At 45.0% G+C, this 6,000-nt stretch overlaps 1 protein-coding gene and 9 non-coding genes across 13 annotated transcripts in view; 9 read left to right on the top strand and 1 right to left on the bottom strand.

Annotated features, from left to right (window-relative positions):
• Window positions 1–6,000, bottom strand: part of zgc:113135 — a 1,020,739-nt gene that overhangs the window by 161,771 nt on the left and 852,968 nt on the right. The gene's annotated exons all lie outside the window — the stretch shown is intronic.
• On the top strand, window positions 1,480–1,586 carry LOC141384195 (U6 spliceosomal RNA). Its single transcript, XR_015488317.1, has one exon. It is a non-coding gene; the product is annotated as a U6 spliceosomal RNA (small nuclear RNA).
• LOC137494872 (U6 spliceosomal RNA) lies at window positions 2,005–2,111 on the top strand. Its single transcript, XR_015487514.1, has one exon. It is a non-coding gene; the product is annotated as a U6 spliceosomal RNA (small nuclear RNA).
• On the top strand, window positions 2,535–2,641 carry LOC141384242 (U6 spliceosomal RNA). Its single transcript, XR_015488306.1, has one exon. It is a non-coding gene; the product is annotated as a U6 spliceosomal RNA (small nuclear RNA).
• On the top strand, window positions 3,062–3,168 carry LOC137494893 (U6 spliceosomal RNA). The gene has a single exon (XR_015484786.1). It is a non-coding gene; the product is annotated as a U6 spliceosomal RNA (small nuclear RNA).
• On the top strand, window positions 3,592–3,698 carry LOC141384241 (U6 spliceosomal RNA). The gene has a single exon (XR_015484590.1). It is a non-coding gene; the product is annotated as a U6 spliceosomal RNA (small nuclear RNA).
• On the top strand, window positions 4,122–4,228 carry LOC141384194 (U6 spliceosomal RNA). Its single transcript, XR_015488295.1, has one exon. It is a non-coding gene; the product is annotated as a U6 spliceosomal RNA (small nuclear RNA).
• LOC141384240 (U6 spliceosomal RNA) lies at window positions 4,647–4,753 on the top strand. The gene has a single exon (XR_015488283.1). It is a non-coding gene; the product is annotated as a U6 spliceosomal RNA (small nuclear RNA).
• On the top strand, window positions 5,174–5,280 carry LOC137494623 (U6 spliceosomal RNA). The gene has a single exon (XR_015484785.1). It is a non-coding gene; the product is annotated as a U6 spliceosomal RNA (small nuclear RNA).
• Window positions 5,704–5,810, top strand: LOC137494807 (U6 spliceosomal RNA). The gene has a single exon (XR_015484589.1). It is a non-coding gene; the product is annotated as a U6 spliceosomal RNA (small nuclear RNA).

Genomic DNA, 6,000 nt, shown 5'->3' with positions numbered 1-6,000 from the left:
ATCATGCTAACAATATGCTAATTCATGCTAGAATCATGCTAGTGAAATGCTAATTCATGCTAGAATCATGCTAACAACATGCTAATTCTTGCTAGAATCATGCTAGTAACATGCTAATTCATGTTAGAATCATGCTAACAACATGCTAATTCATGCTAGAATCATGCTAGTAACATGCTAATTCATGCTAGAAGCATGCTAACAACATGCTAATTTATGCTAGAATCATGCTAGTAGCATGCTAATTCATGCTAGAATCTTGCTAGTAACATGCTAAATCATGCTAGAATCATGCTAACAACATGCTAATTCATGCTAGAATCATGCTAACAACATGCTAATTCATGCTAGAATTGTGCTAATTCATGCTAGTAACATGCTAATTCATGCTAGAATCGTGCTAACAACATGCTAATTCATGTTAAAATCATGCTAACAACATGCTAATTATTGCTAAAATCATGCTAGTAACATGCTAATTCATGCTAAAATCATGCTAACAACATGCTAATTCATGCTAGAATCATGCTAATTCATGCTAAAAGCATGCTAACAACATGCTAAATCATGCTAGAATCATGCTAGTAACATGCTAATTCATGCTAGAATCATGCTAGTAACATGCTAATTCATGCTAGAATCATGCTAACAACGTGCTAATTCATGCTAGAATTATGCTAACAACATGCTAATTCATGCTAAAATCATGCTAGTAACATGCTAATTCATGTTAAAATCATGCTAGGTACATGCTAATTCATGCTAGAATCATGCTAGTAACATGCTAATTCATGCTAGAATCGTGCTAACAACATGCTAATTCATGCTAGAATCAAGCGAACAACATGCTAATTCATGCTAGAATCATGCTAGTAACATGCTAATTTATGCTAAAATCATGCTAACAACATGCTAATTCATGCTAAAATCATGCTAGTAACATGCTAATTCATGCTAGAATCATGCGAACAACATGCTATTTCACGTTAAAATCATGCTAATAACATGCTAATCTATCTATCTATCTCTCTATCTATCTATCTATCTATCTATCTATCTATCTATCTATCTATCTATCTATCTATCTATCTATCTATCTATCTATCTATCTATCTATCTCTTTTCATAGTTTTAAAAACTGTTTAAACTAAATAAACTATTACCGTCAGGCTTTCACAAGCCAGCCTCAAAGTTTGTTCTCAAACTTTAAGAATCTAGTTTGTTTTGTTGTGCAACCAATGCACTTTCAAAGCCCTTGCTTTACTGGGACTTTGCCATAGGCTATCCTGACACTCTAATTTCCCCCTGTCCATAAACTTGGTGACCTACTGCATCAATCAGTGTGCCTAGCACTGACAGGGCCAAAGCTCTGTAGTGCACGGCATACAAGTGGGAACATGGCTCTCCAGGTCCCACCACCTTGGAGGAACATTGCTGGGACTCAAGGCGTACATATGCCCTGAGCCTGACTGCTGATCTGTGCTCGCTACGGTGGCACATATACTAAAATTGGATCGATACAGAGAAGATTAGCATGGCCCCTGCGAAAGGATGACACGCAAATCCGTGAAGCGCTCCATATTGCTTTTTTAGTGCGTGGGTAAAAGTACAGAAATGAAAAAAGACAAAAGGCTTTTCACGTTTCCAAATGGTGCATGACGATGGGTTTAGCAAATCGTGGGAGGTGCTGCTGGGTCAACTGGAAAGTCTACATGCATGGTGACAACGAATGTGGGATGCTTTGATCATATGTTTTGTTGTGCTAATGCACTTCCAAAGCCCTTGCTTTAGTGGGATTGCCATAGGCTATCCTGACACTCTAAATTCCCCCCGTCCATAAACTTGGTGACCTACTGCATCAATCAGTGTGCCTAGCACTGACAGGGCCAAAGCTCTGTAGTGCACGGCATACAAGTGGGAACATGGCTCTCCAGGTCCCACCACCTTGGAGGAACATTGCTGGGACTCGAGGCGTACATATGCCCTGAGCCTGTCCACTCGTCCGTGCTCGCTACGGTGGCACATATACTAAAATTGGATCGATACAGAGAAGATTAGCATGGCCCCTGCGAAAGGATGACACGCAAATCCGTGAAGCGCTCCATATTGTTGTTTTAGTGCGTGGGTAAAAGTACAGAAATGCAAAAAGACAAAAGGCTTTTCACGATTCCAAATGGTGCATGAGGATGGGTTTAGCAAATCGTGGGAGGTGCTGCTGGGTCAACTGGAAAGTCTACATGCATGGTGAAAACGAATGTGGGATGCTTTGATCATTTGTTTTGTTGTGCAACCAATGCACTTTCAAAGCCCTTGCTTTACTGGGACTTTGCCATAGGCTATCCTGACACTCTAATTTCCCCCTGTCCATAAACTTGGTGACCTACTGCATCAATCAGTGTGCCTAGCACTGACAGGGCCAAAGCTCTGTAGTGCACGGCATACAAGTGGGAACATGGCTCTCCAGGTCCCACCACCTTGGAGGAACATTGCTGGGACTCGAGGCGTACATATGCCCTGAGCCTGACTGCTGATCTGTGCTCGCTACGGTGGCACATATACTAAAATTGGATCGATACAGAGAAGATTAGCATGGCCCCTGCGAAAGGATGACACGCAAATCCGTGAAGCGCTCCATATTGCTGTTTTAGTGCGTGGGTAAAAGTACAGAAATGAAAAAAGACAAAAGGCTTTTCACGATTCCAAATGGTGCATGAGGATGGGTTTAGCAAATCGTGGGAGGTGCTGCTGGGTCAACTGGAAAGTCTACATGCATGGTGAAAACGAATGTGGGATGCTTTGATCGTTTGTTTTGTTGTGCTAATGCACTTCCAAAGCCCTTGCTTTAGTGGGACTTTGCCATAGGCTATCCTGACACTCTAATTTCCCCCTGTCCATAAACTTGGTGACCTACTGCATCAATCAGTGTGCCTAGCACTGACAGGGCCAAAGCTCTGTAGTGCACGGCATACAAGTGGGAACATGGCTCTTCGGGTCCCACCACCTTGAAGGAACATTGCTGGGACTCGAGGCGTACATATGCCCTGAGCCTGACCGCTGGTCTGTGCTTGCTACGGTGGCACATATACTAAAATTGGATCGATACAGAGAAGATTAGCATGGCCCCTGCGAAAGGATGACACGCAAATCCGTGAAGCGCTCCATATTGCTGTTTTAGTGCGTGGGTAAAAGTACAGAAATGAAAAAAGACAAAAGGCTTTTCACGATTCCAAATGGTGCATGAGGATGGGTTTAGCAAATCGTGGGAGGTGCTGCTGGGTCAACTGGAAAGTCTACATGCATGGTGAAAACGAATGTGAGATGCTTTGATCGTTTGCTTTGTTGTGCAACCAATGCACTTCCAAAGCCCTTGCTTTACTGGGACTTTGCCATAGGCTATCCTGACACTCTAATTTCCCCCCGTCCATAAACTTGGTGACCTACTGCATCAATCAGTGTGCCTAGCACTGACAGGGCCAAAGCTCTGTAGTGCACGGCATACAAGTGGGAACATGGCTCTCCAGGTCCCACCACCTTGGAGGAACATTGCTGGGACTCGAGGCGTACATATGCCCTGAGCCTGTCCACTCGTCCGTGCTCGCTACGGTGGCACATATACTAAAATTGGATCGATACAGAGAAGATTAGCATGGCCCCTGCGAAAGGATGACACGCAAATCCGTGAAGCGCTCCATATTGCTGATTTAGTGCGTGGGTAAAAGTACAGAAATGCAAAAAGACAAAAGGCTTTTCTCGATTCCAAACGGTGCATGAGGATGGGTTTAGCAAATCGTGGGAGGTGCTGCTGGGTCAACTGGAAAGTCTACATGCATGGTGAAAACGAATGTGGGATGCTTTGATCATTTGTTTTGTTGTGCAACCAATGCACTTTCAAAGCCCTTGCTTTACTGGGACTTTGCCATAGGCTATCCTGACACTCTAATTTCCCCCTGTCCATAAACTTGGTGACCTACTGCATCAATCAGTGTGCCTAGCACTGACAGGGCCAAAGCTCTGTAGTGCACGGCATACAAGTGGGAACATGGCTCTCCAGGTCCCACCACCTTGGAGGAACATTGCTGGGACTCAAGGCGTACATATGCCCTGAGCCTGACTGCTGATCTGTGCTCGCTACGGTGGCACATATACTAAAATTGGATCGATACAGAGAAGATTAGCATGGCCCCTGCGAAAGGATGACACGCAAATCCGTGAAGCGCTCCATATTGCTTTTTTAGTGCGTGGGTAAAAGTACAGAAATGAAAAAAGACAAAAGGCTTTTCACGTTTCCAAATGGTGCATGACGATGGGTTTAGCAAATCGTGGGAGGTGCTGCTGGGTCAACTGGAAAGTCTACATGCATGGTGACAACGAATGTGGGATGCTTTGATCATATGTTTTGTTGTGCTAATGCACTTCCAAAGCCCTTGCTTTAGTGGGATTGCCATAGGCTATCCTGACACTCTAAATTCCCCCCGTCCATAAACTTGGTGACCTACTGCATCAATCAGTGTGCCTAGCACTGACAGGGCCAAAGCTCTGTAGTGCACGGCATACAAGTGGGAACATGGCTCTCCAGGTCCCACCACCTTGGAGGAACATTGCTGGGACTCGAGGCGTACATATGCCCTGAGCCTGACTGCTGATCTGTGCTCGCTACGGTGGCACATATACTAAAATTGGATCGATACAGAGAAGATTAGCATGGCCCCTGCGAAAGGATGACACGCAAATCCGTGAAGCGCTCCATATTGCTGTTTTAGTGCGTGGGTAAAAGTACAGAAATGAAAAAAGACAAAAGGCTTTTCACGATTCCAAATGGTGCATGAGGATGGGTTTAGCAAATCGTGGGAGGTGCTGCTGGGTCAACTGGAAAGTCTACATGCATGGTGAAAACGAATGTGGGATGCTTTGATCGTTTGTTTTGTTGTGCTAATGCACTTCCAAAGCCCTTGCTTTAGTGGGACTTTGCCATAGGCTATCCTGACACTCTAATTTCCCCCTGTCCATAAACTTGGTGACCTACTGCATCAATCAGTGTGCCTAGCACTGACAGGGCCAAAGCTCTGTAGTGCACGGCATACAAGTGGGAACATGGCTCTTCGGGTCCCACCACCTTGAAGGAACATTGCTGGGACTCGAGGCGTACATATGCCCTGAGCCTGACCGCTGGTCTGTGCTTGCTACGGTGGCACATATACTAAAATTGGATCGATACAGAGAAGATTAGCATGGCCCCTGCGAAAGGATGACACGCAAATCCGTGAAGCGCTCCATATTGCTGTTTTAGTGCGTGGGTAAAAGTACAGAAATGAAAAAAGACAAAAGGCTTTTCAAGATTCCAAATGGTGCATGAGGATGGGTTTAGCAAATCGTGGGAGGTGCTGCTGGGTCAACTGGAAAGTCTACATGCATGGTGAAAACGAATGTGAGATGCTTTGATCGTTTGCTTTGTTGTGCAACCAATGCACTTCCAAAGCCCTTGCTTTACTGGGACTTTGCCATAGGCTATCCTGACACTCTAATTTCCCCCCGTCCATAAACTTGGTGACCTACTGCATCAATCAGTGTGCCTAGCACTGACAGGGCCAAAGCTCTGTAGTGCACGGCATACAAGTGGGAACATGGCTCTCCAGGTCCCACCACCTTGGAGGAACATTGCTGGGACTCGAGGCGTACATATGCCCTGAGCCTGTCCACTCGTCCGTGCTCGCTACGGTGGCACATATACTAAAATTGGATCGATACAGAGAAGATTAGCATGGCCCCTGCGAAAGGATGACACGCAAATCCGTGAAGCGCTCCATATTGCTGATTTAGTGCGTGGGTAAAAGTACAGAAATGCAAAAAGACAAAAGGCTTTTCTCGATTCCAAATGGTGCATGAGGATGGGTTTAGCAAATCGTGGGAGGTGCTGCTGGGTCAACTGGAAAGTCTACATGCATGGTGAAAACGAATGTGGGATGCTTTGATCATTTGTTTTGTTGTGCAACCAATGCACTT

Source organism: Danio rerio, chromosome 4 (assembly GCF_052040795.2).
Source record: "Danio rerio strain M-AB ecotype USA chromosome 4, GRCz13ab, whole genome shotgun sequence".
Lineage (NCBI taxonomy): Eukaryota > Metazoa > Chordata > Actinopteri > Cypriniformes > Danionidae > Danio > Danio rerio.
Note: the sequence above shows the minus strand (reverse complement) of the source record. Positions and strands in the feature narration are given on the sequence as shown.